At 56.4% G+C, this 16,343-nt stretch overlaps 1 protein-coding gene across 1 annotated transcript in view; it reads right to left on the reverse strand.

The window, feature by feature from the left end:
* Positions 1 to 4,790, reverse strand: part of Lingo1 (leucine rich repeat and Ig domain containing 1) — a 57,620-nt gene extending 52,830 nt beyond the window's left edge. The window contains exon 1 of the mRNA XM_005393498.1: positions 4,688 to 4,790. The gene's annotated coding sequence lies outside the window, so the exon portion shown is untranslated. The remainder of the gene's footprint in view (positions 1 to 4,687) is intronic.
* Positions 4,791 to 16,343: the final 11,553 nt, after the last annotated feature.

A 16,343-nucleotide genomic window follows, 5' to 3' on the forward strand; every position in this document is an offset into this window, starting at 1 on the left:
GGTCCTCAAGCTGAACGCCCGGGTGTCACTCTGCAGTCCTCTTTCCCTCCCATCCCGGCAGCGTAATCAGCCAATTCCAGAACATTTCTCCTCCTGATTCTCCCCAGCCCTACACGGTCTCAGCTGTCCCGTCCTTTGCCATCACCCCTCTGGCACCCTCCACAGATGCCCTCTCCTCATCTCAAAGCAAACCTCATCCCCACTCTGCTGGAAACCCTTCCAGGAAGTCTTCCCCATCCAGACATGAACCTCACAGGCCCTGAGAAGTATGATGATTTGGCTATATAAAGATCTAAAGCTTCTGTGTAGCCAAAGATCCCATAAACAAAGTTAAAAAGAAAAACGGTTGGCAAGGGAAAATACTTCCAATACAAGTAACAGACCAAAATTTCAAAACTCTTCATATACTAAAACCTCCTTTACATCAATGAGGAAAAGGCACGGAGGAAATTAGGGTGGGCGGAGGATCTAACGGGCAACTCACGGAGACCTGCGCACAGCCAATAACTGTGCCCAGAGACCTCGCCACACTGGAAGAGCAGAGTGAATTTGAACCGCAGTGAGGAATTTTTCAATTTGATAAAAATCAAAAAGATCAACCACGATCAGTGTGAAATGAATGCTCAGATACCAAGGGTGGGAGCCAAACCGGCCCCATGTTTAGGAACATTAGTAGAGCAGAAACAGAATTTACCAAGCAGGAGCTGCCGATCCAGCAACTCCCTGACTGGAAATCCATCCTATGGAAGTGTCTCTGTGTGTCAGCAAGATGCATGGATGCAGATGTCCATGGGAGCATTATTCAAGAGAGTGAAAAATGAGAGACAACCTAAATATCCATCAACCTAGGACTCATTACATAAATTACACTAGGTCCAAACAATGGAATATTAGGCAGCGATTAAAAAGGATGGGGAGATCTGTGTCCCATGACGTTGACAGATGCTCACAAAACATCTTAAGGGAAAAATGGAAGCTGCAGTGATATGCATATACAGTTCTGCTTCTTCTTTAAAATCACATGCAATAAATATGCTTATAAAGGCCCAGGAAGTTATAGAAGGGGACACACCAGACCAACAGTCTTAGTGCCTTGCCTCTAGGAAATTTAAGGGCGTAAAGGGTACTTTCCGGGGCATGCTTTAGAGGACATGCTGCTAAGCAGTGCTCTGACCTCTTCCTGGGCCATCTGCTGCCTTGGTGCCTGTCAGAGTCTTTCAAGTCATATCTGTCCCCTGGTACCCATGCCCTGCCAGCTATGAGACCTGCCCAGGAACGCCCCAGCAGCAGTGCACTCCGACCTGGTTGTGGGGCAGGATGCATGGGTAAGTGGGAACACTCTTCTCCTAGCCAGGGCTAAAGAGGGGCAGGTGAGGAAAGGACCCCAGCTACTTCCTGTGTACCTACTATGTGCTGGGCCTTGGGGGCAGCAGCCTGAGAAGCCAGGGACCAACACTCCCCTGCAGACCACCCAGCTGCCATGCCGGGAGAAGACCTGGAGCCCGAGAGGAGCAGACGACAAGCCAAGGATGGTGCCCAGGGCCGGGATGTGTGGGAAGGGGGCAAGACGGGGCCCTTGGGGACACATGAGGGGATGCGCATCCCAAAAGGTGGAACAGGGCTTATGGCCACAGGCTGGGCCCCTCCCGCACAGTGCAGCTGCCCAGCTCCCAGCCTGGTGCCCACCTGTGCACCAGCGACCCCGCTTTCTGGGCTGCGAAGAGGCTTGAACGGCACCCAGGGACCGGGGGGGGGCAGACATGTCTGGGGGTGCAGTGCTCCCCCGGTGCCTACCTGTCCCCCTTGAAGGCTCCCACGCCAGGGAACTACTCAGACAGCAGCAGCACAGTCCTGTGTTAAAGAGCAAACTCAACACCATGTAATCACTGGCTCTTCACCTTACCACCATAGGGACGTAGAGCGCAGGACCCTGAGCAGGTCCCTGCCTGCCCAGGGTCACCTTTCCCCACCCAGTGGCCGGAGATCCTCCCTCCCCAGCCAGTCCAGGCCTCATGTCCGTCCCCTGCCCAACCACAGCCCACCTCTGAGGAAGCCCCCGCCCCTACCTCGGTGCCAATCCAATGGCCCAGGCTCCCCCAGGTGGATCCCAGCCCACAGACCAGTAGGAAGCCCCCCTCTCCTCCCTGGCCTTCCTAAGGCTCCTCACCAGCCCAGCGCCCCGCACATGGCCAACCCTCTCACACCCCAAGCTGAAAGGCCCAGCCGGGTCCCTGAAGGAGCGGCTTACCCCAGCCCCCCAGTTCCTCTGTGAGTGCCATCCTCCTCCTCTCCCCTGGCCCAGCTCCAGCCCCTCTCTTCCACCTGCTCCCACGTGAACCCCAAATGCAGCTTCCTGGGACACCCGGTCCCCTGAGCCGCCCCCACCTCAGCTCTGATCACTTGTTTTTTTGACACTTCCCCCAGCGGGCCAGTGGGCAGGGACCGGGCCTGATGCATCTCAGCATCCCCGAGCAGGGCCCGGCATAGCAGTTCTGCCCACAGGCAGCAGAGCCGGCCGCGGGATGACAAACGGGCTGCTCCCTCCTCCTCCCCCAGCACCTGCTTCTCTGCTGGCTTCTCCACGACAATTCAGGCGCAGTGTAGGACCAGGGTCAAGGTGCAGTCTGCCCAGGATCAGGGCTCAGTAGGCAGCTGGGGTCAGAGCTCAGTATAGGGCCAGGATCAAGGTTCAGTCTATCCAGGGCAGAGTATGTGACTGGATTAGGGTTCTGTGTAGGACCAGGATCAAGGTTCAGCCTGTCTAGGATCAGGGCTCAGGGTAGGATCAAGGTTCAGTCTGTCCAGGGTCAAGGTTCAGCCTGTCTAGGATCAGGGCTCAGTATGTGGCTGAAGTCAGGGCCTGCTCTGAAACCTCAGGCCTCCCCACACCCTACCTACTGCTTGGAAAATAATATGTCCTCCTCGTGTCCAGCTGTCCTTGTGTCCCTGCTCGGCCTGTCCCTGACCCCGCTGTGTGACCACGCTCCTTTCCAGACAACTGTGCTGGGCCCCCAGCTTCCCTGTGCCTACCCCCGCCTCAGCACAGCAAAGGGGCGACCGGGGCTGTGCTTCCTATGGCCCCACGTGGCCCTCAGAAACAGTGACATACAGTACAACACCCTCCCACCCCGTCCCCGCGCGCAGGTCCTCCTTCGGGCTCCGCCTTCACTCAAGAGCTGTGCTGACCCCGAGGGTGACCCCACATGCCACTCTGTCTCCAGCTCTCTGAGGACTGGGCCTAGATCCTCAGGACCCAGTTAATCAGGTGAGCCTGGGCTTGGCCCTTGAAGGCTCAAAAACCGGAGCGAATTGGAGCGGCCCGAGCAGGCATCGGCTTGGCTTGCTTCTGCACACGGACCGGGCAGCATCACCCCAGCCCACCCCGGCCAAGCCCCCGCTGTCTCTGCCGGCTCCTCACCAGTGCAGGGTCAAGTTGGTTGCTGGCGAGACACATGGCTCTCATTTTAATTAATTAAAGAAAAATCTAATCACTGCATTAAACTTCTCATTACTCCACTTGAATACCCGTTAAGTAAATTTAATTACCAGAGGATTGGGTTTCCCAGCCTCTTTCATTAGCTCCTGATAAGACAGCGAGGGGAGGGGAGAGGGCGGGAAGAACAATGCTGCTCCCAGCCAGGGAGGGCAGGGCGGGGACTGTCACTGGCCACCAAGGCCAGACTTCCGTGCCTCTTTGGGCCAGCACAGCCCTGGCCTAGGCACAGGCTGCACTTGTGCTGCCCCTTGGAAGGCAAAGGCCAGTGCAGTCTCTGTGGAAAGCTTCCTTTTCAGCTACTCTTGGTTATTTATGCCCTGCCCCCCTCCCAAAGGAGTTTGAGGACGTTCAAAATATAAGCAGCACAAGGTAAGAAGTAAGAGAAGAAATTGGGACAAAGAAAAAAATAAGAGAGATAAAGGCAAAGTCAGAGACACAGGTACTGAGCACTTATCAGGAATGGGTCCCACATGGTCAGAGCTTCCTGGCAGCCAAGGCAAAAAGAAGGAGGAAGACACTGTTATCAATGGAGTATTTGTGGGGAAAGGCACCCTAGCCTCAGTCCTTTCATCTGGAAGATGGGAGCACAGAGGCAACCCTGGCTGGACAGTAAGCACAGCTCCCTGGAAAAAGACAACCTGAAGTGGACCTTGGAAGGACAGGGAAGACAGCGAAGAAGGGCAGGATAGACTATTGGCATTTCGAAGCCCCGTGGGCCCAGGTAAAGGTTCAGGATGACCCAAGTCCTGCCAACAGGGCTCCAATGATCAGCTCTGAGGCTGTTCTCTTCTAAGAGACCTTTCTTCACCCTTAACCCTAGATTTAAGTCTAGAAAAACACTGCCACAGAAACTGCTGCCATACAGCTTTTGGGATCAAATCCTGTCAAATGCCATCACTAAGGCAGGAGTAAGGTCATCACCAAGGCAGAGGCAAGAAGGAATACAGACAGAAACCAGGTCCTGCTCCTATTGTTGGAGCTGCTGGATCAAGCCCTACCTGAAGCCCAACTGCACTGTTACTTTATTGAAACAGGAGGGTTTTTTTTGTTTTGCTTTGGGTTTTGTTTTATACTACTTATAACCTAATCTGTCTTTCTGACAGTGTTCAGAAAGGTATCTTTTCTCATCTAGGAAGAAGGCTCAGGTTTCCCTGGGATCCAGGAAGTGGGTAGAACAGGGATGTTACCTACCGTAACTGCTGCTGTTCCCTGCTGAGTCCTGAAGCAGAGGAGTCCCCTGGGACCAGGCCAGGGAGAGGAGCAGGCTTGGGAGCCTGTCAGGGGTCGGACAAGGTCAGCACCCTGGAGATTCGGGCACGAGGCTCTGCAGCCCCAGACTCAGGGCAGCTGGGACATGGCCACCAGGTCCCTGGAAAGGAGGAGGAAAACAGGAGTGAGCAGAAGGCTCCCTAGGGACAGGGACACACGGCAGAGGACGCTGGGCAGGCAGCCGCCACATGACACCGAATTCATCCTTCTGGCACTGTGTTTCCCACCCCAGTTCCCCGTGCCTCGGTAGGTCCCACCCTGCAGAGAAGGGGGTTCAAGAGCTTGGCCACAGTGCACCCCCAAGGGGGAGATAGCAACCTGCCTTGACCTCTTGCCAGGACTCCAGGCAACCTCCATCCAGGGAAGGACATGGGCATCACAGGAGGAGAATGCGCAGGTCACCCTGTGACCATCCCTGCCAGGCCGCCCCTGTGGGTCCCACACTCTTCCCACTTCCCTCCCAGGCCACCAGGAGCCTCTGGGATTGAGGCAGGGGTGGCAATTTCAGGTTCAAGACCCATCTAGAGGTCCCAGCCTTTGGAGAGTCACCAAACTCTACAGCCCGTAATTCATCCTCTGAGCTCAGGGCCGCCCCGTGTCTTCTTGGTTCCATTAAAGGCACAATGAAGCCAGGCGTGGTGGTGCACGCCCATGATCTCAGCACTGTGGGAGGCTGAGGCAGGAAGATTGCAAGTCCAAGCGCAGCCTGGCAACTCAGGGCCTTAGTGAGACTTGGTCTCAAAAATAAAAAAAATAGGGGGCTGGGTATTTAGCTTCATGTGAAGGCAGGCATTCGGAGCCTGACTGATGTCTAATGCAGTCACTACCATCACATTGTGTACTGAAATATACACACTGTCACTAGTCGTTTTATTGCTTTATTTTAATTAATTTACATTTTAATTTAAATCGCCACATGAGGCTGGTGGTCACTTATTGGACAATACAGCTCTGGATGAACTCCTGCTAACCTCCTGGCCACAGTACCTGGAAGAACTGAGGTCCAGAGAGGGCTGGGCTTTGCCCAATTTCACACAGCCAGAGGGTGACCAGGCCAAGCCCAGAAGCCAGCTCCTTCCCTCCTGGCCCATCCTCCATCAGACCCGCTGGCCTTTGCATGGCGGCCTCAGATTTCTCCACCATGCTCAGCACTGTCACAGGAGTCTCACGGCCCTGACCCCACACCACCACTCCTGTGAATGGTGTCACCTTTCCTGGCCATTGCTGTCATTCATCTGCAAGCCCCGGGCAAAGCAGCTTTAAGGAACTCCCCTGAGATCATCCGGGAGGAGCCCTCTGCACACAGGGCTGCTGCTGCAGGACTATGAAAGCACTAGACCCCAGACCGCCTCCATGACCCACAGTAGAGGTGACCAGGAGCATCGCTTGGCCACTAACCATGACAGATGATGGGTGGAGGCCTGGAGCAAGGACTCCCTGCTAGTACTGAATGGGAAAATGACCAAAGGGTGAGGAAGGGGCCACAAGGGTGTCCAGGGTGCCAGGAACCACACTGCTACGAACAGGAAACATACTTGCGTGTGCGCGCGCATGCGTGCGTGCGTGCGTGCTTGCGTATCTGTCCCCCACGCAGGCTAAATCAGACCCAGGAACTCAGAACCTCCGCTGGAAGAGCAGGAGACTCGTAGCTCACACATGCACGCACATGCACAACTGTTGTGTCACTAACTGCAGCTGTAGCGCCGACTGCACTGGCTGTCACTTCTTTCCACGTTTCTATTCGTTCACAAAACACTGAGCACTCTTGACTACTCGCAGTGCTATAGGTGCTCGGGTTCACTGGGGTACACAACAGACAAGATTGGTGCTGTCATGCGGTCAAGGGGCACGGAGACCAGCAACTAAGTAACCAGACAGTTCCAAGGGGTGGCCCAGGCTGTGAGGATCACACCTGGGATGGGACAGAAGCCAGGTCAGGATGGGTCGCTCCAGCCCAAGGGTGGGGAAGCTCTTCTTGAAGAGGTCACATTTGAATTTAGCCTGGGAAATGAGGCTGGGAGGAAGGCCAGGCCCTGAGGGCCGAGGTGAGGGCTTGGGATCTCCTGCCAAGTGCGAGGAAAAGATGAAGACACACTGGGGCCTGCAACCAGGGAAGGCAGTGATGTTCACTCCATTGCTAAAAGTTCCCTAGGGCCAGGAATGGTGGTACACAACTGTAATCCTGGCACTTGGGAGGCTGAGGCAGGATCACTACAAATTCAAGGGGCCAGCTTGGGCTACTTAGTGAGTTCAAGGCCAGCTTGAAATACATAGCAAGACTCTGTCTCAAAAAACAAGTAAAAAAATAAAAGTTCTCTCCAGCCGCTGAGCGGAGCCTGGGCTATCCCCAGGGGCAGGGGTCCAAGGGCCCATCACATGAGGATGAGGAGTCAGGGTTGCAGGTGCAGAGGTAGAGGACAGGAGTCCGGGGTGGCTGCTGCCGCAGAGCCAGCCGCAGTTGGCTGGGGCCCTGGATACAGAGGTGGGGGCAGGAAAGAGCGGAACCAAGGATGATTCCTTGATCTCCAGCTGCAGACACGCACTGCTGTCACAACCAGACCCTGGATTAAAAATAACCATTGAAAATAGTGGGCAGATGAGTGGCCCATGCAGTCAGCCCCCTGCATGATTGAGTCTCTGGGGTGCATCTTCCTTCCCAGCCCTGAGCCTGGCTCTCAGAAGGGCAAAGCAGGAATCTCACCTCTGGCTGTAAGGAACAAGACTATCCCCAAGGCAGGACCCAGTGGGCTGGGCCCAGGGCAACTCCTGTGTGTAAGGAGGGGCGGGAAGCAGTGCACAGCCAGACAGGAAGCAGAACATGGGAGGAGCTTGAGATGGCGGCCGAGCCACCCAGATCCCAGGCCCAGCTCCGCCCTAGCTGCGGAGTCCTGGGTTTATTTCATTTCCCAAAGCTCAATTCTCTTGTCTTTAACGTGCCAATCCCAATCCACCCACACAAGCCAGATGAAGATTCAGCAAAACGAGATATGTCAAGAACTAGTTTTATAAATATTAGCACCCACTGCCCGTCATCCCAGCCCTTAGGAGGCTGAGGCAGGAGGATCATCTTAAACGTAAGGCTACCCTGGACTACATAGTGAGACCTTGTCTCAAAAAAACCATAAAGGGGTGGGGACTAAACAGTGCATTTTGGCAGACTCAAGCTTCATGTCCATTCTCGTAAGAGACTACACGTGCGAAGAGGCAGGGCAAGCTTGGGGAGCCCATGCAGGTCACTCCAAGCCTTGCAGAGATAACTGCATGCATGTCAAGGGTGACATGGATTCCACCACTCACAGCCAACGCCCTCATGACATATTTGTGGATGAGACAGGAAACCATGGGCTGGGAATGGGGCAAATGGGTCAGGCTGGCTCCCCTGACCAGCAGGGCTGGGCCTTGGTCAGCTTGTTGGGCAGAGACTAGGATGGAGCCTTGAAGGCAAACCCAGCCTGGGAGGGGTAAGTTAGGGGCGCAGAGCTCCTGCCCAAAGCCCTGCACCCAACCCATGAATGGACAAAGTGGGTGGGTACCATGAGCAGCTCTGAGACCTGGGGCGGGGCCTGTGACAGCATTTGGTGCTCCAGAGGTCTGGGGGCACAGTGCCTGTCACTCAGCTCCAGGGAGAGCCACACCCAGCCATCGTGCATCGGGCTGGAAGCCAGGGAGGGGAGCCCTGGGGGACTGCGTGGGGCTCCAGGTCCCTCACAAGGAAGGGAGGTGTTGTGGGGGGACAGATCTCCGCTGGACATGGTGTCGTGAGCTGCCCATCCCCATAGGCAGGCGAGCAGAGACCTTGGGCCATGCATTGCACTAAATGGGGGAGTTGCTTTCTGCCGAGTTTTTCTTTTTTTATTCCATTAACACATAAACCAGGGCTGAATTGTTAGGTCAACGCTGGGGCTGCAGAGCAAACGGTGGACAGCATCACACCCAGAGTAAGTCATTATCATAGCTTGTTATAGAGCGCAGAATACCATCCACCTCCACCCGGACCCTCAGCCCGTGTAGAGGTGGACGGGACAAGGTGACCAGTGCCACTCTTCAGGTGAGGAAACTGAGGCCTAGAAAGGTAATGGGGTCAGCCAGGGCCCCATCGCACACCAGCCCCAGACACCCTCAGTGGCTTCACACCTAGGGACTATCTCACTTCCTGTCCCCAGGGTCACCCTGCACCCCTGCCCAGGCAAGACTCTCCCCACAACACAGGCTCCCCAGATGCCAAGGGTCCCCAAGCTGCCCCAAGACCCAAGGAACCCTGCTTCTCCCTCTCTCCTCCTCCCTGTGGTCCTGCCACAGCCCCTGAAGCTCCTTTGGGGCATAAGGGGCATCCCGCACAGCATCCTGCCCCTCCACTTCCCCTGCAGGAGCAGAGAGGGGCGTCTGGAAGGAGGCGGGGTGTCCCATGGGGACCTGAGTGTGCTGGGGTGGGGACACTGCCTCCCACCCCGACGCTGTCACACGCTGAGCCCTCAGGATAACTGAGGACCATGTGGCAGCTCAGAAAGATGCAGGGAACTGCCCTAATTCAAAAGATGAAATAGAATAGAAATGGCTTCTAAGAGCTGGCACCTGAATCTGAACCCAGGACTGCTGATGCCCAAACGCCAGGCTTTCCCATGCTCCCCACTGCCTCTGCAGTGATGCGAGCCACTCAGATGGGCAGCCCGATGTGCAGATGGGGGCAGAGAGAGAGAGAGAAGACGGAAGCAAAGGAACACAGAGCAGCAGAGACCCAGTGGCCAGGGTGGGGGTGGGGGAGTGGTTCTGGAGCACCCCGTCCATCACCAGCAGCTCTCAAGCGCCACCCACTGCTATCTGCCCTTCCATGCGGCCAGAAGTTCCCTGTCCACTCCTGGGTGCCAGGCCTGAGAACACACCGGTCACAGGGCACCCAGGGTTAGTAGCACCTCACCCTTCCTGAGGACAAGCGAGCCCCGCGAGCCAGCCCCAGAAGGGAGACAGGCCGAGGGTGGCAGCCAGTGCTGTTGGGAACAACCTCCTGGCTGTGCCCGGCCAGGGGTCCAGCACCCAGCCTGCCTGCCAACCCCACACAGCCAGCCTGGTGTCCCCGAGAACAGCTGGGAATCCACACGTCCTCAGAGCACACAGGGTTTCAGCAATAGCCTTCCCACTGAACGCTTAAGAAAATCTCTTCTTTCTCTAAGAAAGAGGGAGGCAGCAAAGAGGAGGAGGGAATGGGGAGAATCCCACCCCATCACTGCGTCAAGGTCATGGGCACCGGCGCGGGGCAGGCGGGTGCGCAGCCTTTAATCTGGGAGTTCAGGCCGGGAGACTAAGCACTCGGAGCCGAGTACATTACTGCCCTGAATGATCTGTCGACTCCTATTAGGCTAAATATCTCTGTAAATGGGGAATTATCCTCAGACCAGCAACTGCCTGCCTCTAGGGGGGGATCCTCATTGTGGGGGCTCCTGTGGGGGGAGCAGAACCTACCTGGCCCCCTCCCCACACTCCTCACTGGAAAGCCACTGCGCCAGCCGCTTTGCCCCTTGCAGCAGAAGCCACCTCCTTCCCCCCACCCCATTCTCCCCAGGCTACCTCGCTCTAGAGCAGCAAGGCAGCCAGATCCCAGGTCACGGCTTGACAATGCCCTGGCCAGCCGGGTGACCCCAGGCACGTCTGAGCCTCTGTGTCCCTGTGTGTTGGGGGCACATAGTTATTCCTACCCAAAAGCTGGCCATGTGGGCGGTGGGTAGGAACAAGTCAGAACCAAGAAGGGTGGACTCCAGGTTGTGCACCATGGTGAGGTCTCCTCCACCCTCGATGGTCTACCTGGGCACTACCACCGCCTCCAGGAAGTCATCCTGACTCCACTGCTGCCCACCAACTATGGCAACATCTGAGACAGCCCAGGTGCCTCCTCAAAGACACAGGCCACACTGGTGCAGGCCACACAGCTGGCCCAGGAGGACCAGCCGGGACCACATCCAGCCAGAGGCACAGCCCACAAGACTCTAGATGAAAGGCCCCACAGGGCAGGCCGAGACCCGTTGTGCTGTGTACACCCTGCTGTAGTCCAAAGATCCAGCCCAGGATCCCCACAGCCTGCAGGAGCCACTTGTCCATTCATTCATTCATTCATTCACTCACTCACTCATTCAGCAAGCACCCACTAAGACTTCCTGCGGACTAACAGTACAAAATGCCCAGGGTGCTGCATCCAGAGCACATAACCTATTGGGGTCAAGGAAGGCAGAAACAGCTCTAAGCCGCAGGAGCATGCTTGGTTAGCGCAGGCTTCCAGGAAAGGATCTTGGAAGGGTTCAGGAGGAGGAGGAGCTGGCTTGGAAGTAGCAGGGAGGGTATTGCAGGCCAACAGCAGACCATGCCAAGGCCCAAGGCTTGAGGGGTGGCCTTAGGAGGGCGCTGACCCCATCCCAAAAGCCACTGGGAGCCTGAGGGTCTTAGGTGGGGGTGACAAGGCCCAATTTGTGCTTCAGAAAGACCCTCCTGGCTTGGGCCAAGTTAGGATAGAGCCAGTGGCCAGAAAGAGAGCATGGGCTCTGGGGTGCAGTGGGGGGTGGCAAGGGGGGTCACAGTCCACAGTGAAGCAGGGGGGATTACAACATCAGGAGCACTGACGTCAGCCAAGCACCCAGCTGCCTGATGTCCACACAACACGTGCAAACTTGGTAGAGCTCTTAAAGCCCATGGGTGACTTTGATCTGCATAGTTCTAGGGCGAGGCAGACAGGCCAGGGATTGGTTGCTTAGTTCACCATCCAACAAGCCCTTGTTGAGCACCTTCTATGTTCCAGCACCACCCTGGCCCATTCAGCAGATGCGAAAACTGAGACCCAGTGATGCTGCCCCAGAGTTCCAGGAGAAAGCAGCAGCTGTCTGACTCAGAGGTGTCCTGCAGGGTTGGGGAAGAAGCAGGGCAGGTGCCAGACTAGAGCTGGGCCAAGGGGCCTCCCGACAAGGGGTGGTCACAGGTAGGGGCCAAGTGAACTTCAGTATTGCACTAGTGGAGAGCCGGCAAGGGAGAGGGAGGGCTGAGGCACAGAGCAGGAAGGGCAGGGACACCGGGCCTGCTGGAAGGGGCACTGGGGCAGGGGCAGGGGTCAGACTGGGCACATGGGGAGGGTGCAGCGAGGGCAGGGCAGAGAATCCCTGCAGACAGGAGCACCACAGACAGCGGCCTGGGGGCTCAAAGCATGAGGGGCTAAGAGCCAAGAAAAGGAAGACCCTCCCCCGAGATGACTCCCTGGGGCCCCAGAGATGGGCCAGAAAGATCAAAGAGCCACTTCTCTGACTCCCTTGCCGGGACCCACCATGCTGGGCCACCTAGGAAAGCTCCTCCCCTGAAGCTCAGCCCCTCCCCCCACCTGGAGCATCCATTTGCATTGCTGCTGGGGACCCTGAAGTCTCCTCCTTCCATTACAACTAGTCCCAGAAGCACCAGACCAGCACCTGGCACACAGCAGGTGCACACTAACAATTACCCATCCTGCCCTGGTGGTAAGGCCCTGGGAGTCCATTCCTCGCAGCACCCACCCCCGGCACCTCGGACACACTAAGTGCTCTGTTAACTCTTCCTGGTCTCAGTTTATCTGCTCACCAACTGATACTAATGTGGCTACTAAGAATGCTGCCCAGGGAGCAGAGGCAAAGACACGGCACAGGCACGGTACCAGCCATGCCCCACACCGCTGGAGGGAATGGAGTAAGTCAAAGGGAGGAGTAAAGGCAGAGCCAGGAAGGCTGCACAGAGGAGGTGATTTTCCTTTCTTTCCAGTGCTAGGGATTGAATTCAGGGTCTTTGCACTGTGCCACATCCCCAGTCTTTTTTTAATGTTTTATTTTGAGACAGGATCTCACTAAATCACTAAGCTCCCCAGGCTGGTCTTGAACTTGTGATCCTCCTGCCTCAGCCTCCCAGAATGCTGGGATTCCAGGAAAGTGACACTACGTCTGGCCTGGAGGTGTTGGCTTTTCAAATGTCCCACCCTCACCTGGCTCCCTGTGAAATGGGACTGTTCTACTACTACAACAAGCACCCTTACTACTTCTACTAATAACCTAATAGCTAAGGCACCCTGAGCGTGCTCTGTGCCAGGCCCTGAGTGAGCACCTGGAGGCTGAGAGCTCAGGATGGCACTGAGGCTCAATATGCCTCCTCCCCTACTCCCAGGTTGGCTGCACTGGCTGTGGAGGGGTAGTCTGGGCCTGGGCACTGCTTGGGTGGCTGAGGCAGGGAATAGTGGGGTGGTCACCAGTGGTCAAGGCCCCTGAGGGGGATGATGCCAAGTATTTTCAGCCTCACTCCAGTGGCCGCTTCTGCTGAATCTGGACAAGCTTCACCCTTCCTCATGGAACCAGAGGCTGAGAGCAGGATTCTTCAGAACTAGGCAGAGGCTACAGGCCAGAGAGCAGCCAGGACAACAGCAGAAAACCCGGGGCAGGGCAGCCAGGCAGGCTGAGAAGACAGACGAGAGGCAGGGGCGTGAGGAGAGAGGTCTTTCCTCTGGCTTCCAGCAGCTCGTACTCACAAAGCATCCCATGTCCCTGGTGGGAGAGGTACCCAGGAGACCTGAGGTGGCCAGCGCAGCCTGAGAAGTCTTGCATGGGACCATGGACTCAGGGGACAGCAGAGAGAGATGGAAGCTCAGCGTGCAGCTAGGACACAGTCCACTGTGGGGTAAGGATGGAAGCTCTCACATTAAGCATCATTCCTTTGGGTCCTCACTGGTGTTCCATTCCTACAGGGTTTCTGAGTCTAGGATCAGCAGCATTTAGGAGCACTGGCAGTGACAAGCAGAAGCTTGGGGTTCCAGGCCCCTCTTCTACTACACTACGTTCTCAGTCGGGTGTCTTGCCTGCCTCCCGGGGTCCCCAGATACTCATTGGCAACATGAGGTGTCCAGGTCTCCAGGATGAGGGATGCTGGGGTTCAGACCCCCAAGACAAGCTGCCTCTCCCAGTTCCTGGGGGAGCCCGGCCCTGTGACAGTCCCACCATTCTTCACGGAGCATGAGGCTGAGGTCAGGTAACTGCTTTCCAACCCAGGGCACTGGGAGAAGTCTTTGACCTCTCATTACTGCCCCATTTGGACAAGCTGCATGCCTTCCTTCACCCTCCCAACAAGGCCACGATATCAAGATTTTAACTTTCTAGACGAGGAAACTGAGGCTCATCCAGGGAAAAGGGAGGTGTTCGGGAAGGGCTGTGGCCATGGTCCATGGGCAAGGCCTGGTTCAGCACCACGGACAGCTCCCTGGCCCCAGCCAGCCCAGCACACATCCTCGGCATTGCCTGCATTTGCCAGTCCCTCTCCCCATCTGACGGTCACCAGCATCCCCGCGGCCAGATGCACAGATCTCTTCTGGGCCCCTGGAGTGGCTGTGATCTGGCCACATGCAGCTCTTACTCCCGCTCACTTGTGACTTCTGTTTCCTTTCCCAGCAGCTGCCCCATGTCAGCCATGGCTCCCTGCTGACCCTCCCTCTGCCCCTTTCCTCCTTGGACCTTATTCAAATTCTGGACCACTGCCCCCTGAAATCTTCCAAAGGGCTCATGGACAAGGACTCTTGTTGCTGAGGACTGTCAGGAAGGCCCAAGAGGACAGGCACACAGTCCCCAGTGTGGGACCACTGTTCTGCGCTCTCATGACTTTCAGTTCCCAGAAGGTTCTGTACCTGGGGCAGGGAGACCTGGAAATCCCAGCAGTGGAGACAGCACCCTGGGGTCCTAATGCACTGTGTGCCTTGGCCCTCCAGCCCCGCACAAGTCCCAAAGGGATCTGCAGTCCACCCCCATCTCTGCACCACTGCCTGCTGGCCTATGATGGAGTCGCCCACCTCAGCCTGTGTCCTCCTGTCCTTCCACTCAACTCACCACCCACGGGGGAGCCAGGGATGCATCATAAGTTAGATTTGGTCCATGCTTCCAACAAGGATGCCCCAGCCTCGAGATCCAGCCTTCCACTCATTAAACTTGGTGCTCCAGGCCGCTGTGCTTAGGTGGTGAGAGGAACACTTGTGGCATGGCTCCCTATGCCATGCACAGCTCTTAGGAGAGATAAAGCCACATACGCAGCCCCTTGGAACTTCCTTGGGGCCCTGGGGCCCAGCCTGCATCCAGGCTGAGTGGAAGGAGAGCCCTGCAGGCTGTATAGGGGGCACCCAGGCCAGACCTGTGGCTTGGGAAGCAGTCAGCACTGACAGACAATGAGCCTCTAGAGGCTGGGTGACAGGGCCAGGCTGGTGCCCACCTGACAGTCTCACTGGGTTCTCTTCTCCCTCCTTACCTGCCACAGGCCACTTCCACCCCATGGAGGCATTTTTCTTGGTTTTTTGGATGACACTGTCAGTGCCATCTCCAAGAACCACTGGGCAAGCTCCCCCAGCCCCCCAGAGGGTGGGCGCAGGAGAGGGAGGTAGCATGAGAATGGCCAGGGGACACTCCCACCATCAGGGTTGGCCAGGACATCGAGCAGGAGCAGGGGTCCCATCTGCAGCAGCTCTGCTCCCCCTGTGTGCAGCTCTGACCTCCTGGGCACCAGTGGAGACATGGGTTCTCAGGGCCCAGCAGAAAGGGCTGGAAGGGTGGCACAACAGAAGAGACCCGCTCTCTCCCAGCAGCAAACCAATTCACGGAGAGCCAGGTCCAGTGGTTCTGATAGCAGCGGTACCAACTCACCCAATTTCTGTCTCAGGTGAGGTAATTTCAGTTTTTGCTGACACTGAGATGGTTTTAAAGGCCATCCAAAAGAAATTTCCTATAATGAGGTGAAGGGTTTACGTGCTGGACATCAAGGCAGCGGTAGGATCCAGGCTGGAAACTGGAGGGAAGTGGTGGCAGGAGCATATAGGAGAGGCAGGGGAGAAGAACAGAATGGATGAGGAGCCAGGAGGGAGAATGGCAACCCAGCCAGAAAAGTTCCTGTGATACCACAGCCTGATGTTCCCTGAAGAGCAGCTGGGGGCGTGAGGCTGCTGGGTTGGGACAGGGGCAGCACATGCATGGAGTGGAAGCCTGAGCTCAGAAAAGAAACGAAGGCCCTGAGTATTCCCCAGTCACTGCAGACATCATTAGTTACCAGGCAGTCAGTCACACTGAACTACAGAGGTCTTAGCCCAGTCACTGGGTCCTAGAAGAGGAAAATCAGTTCACAGACAAGGAGGGAAGGAAGTCAGGCGAGATGGAGGCAGAGACTGCAGAGCTACACCTGCAGGTCTAAGCACACAAAGCCGGACAGCAGGTACCCCACCCCCCAAGACTGGAAGAGGCTAGGGAAGATGCCCCCTACACCCCGAAGTCTGTGAGAACACAAGGCCAACCCCTTGATTCAAACTTCCAGCCTCCAAAGCTTCAAGGAGTGAGTTTTGCTGGGTTAAACCACCAGATTTGTGATGATTTATGATAATAGCTCCAGGAAATTAAAGCAATAGCCGTTCTAACAACTGCAACTGTCCAGCAGTGAAAAAGCAGCCCCAAAAGAACGTGATCCCCACTCCACCAAGGTGTGCAAGCAGAGGTCCTCCAGCTCCCCAGCAGCACCTCTGAACAGCTTCCAGTGCAGCTTCCCATTCAATCTTCTGTTGGATCCCACC

This window comes from Chinchilla lanigera, unplaced genomic scaffold, assembly GCF_000276665.1.
Source record: "Chinchilla lanigera isolate Chin_1 unplaced genomic scaffold, ChiLan1.0 scaffold00049, whole genome shotgun sequence".
NCBI lineage: Eukaryota > Metazoa > Chordata > Mammalia > Rodentia > Chinchillidae > Chinchilla > Chinchilla lanigera.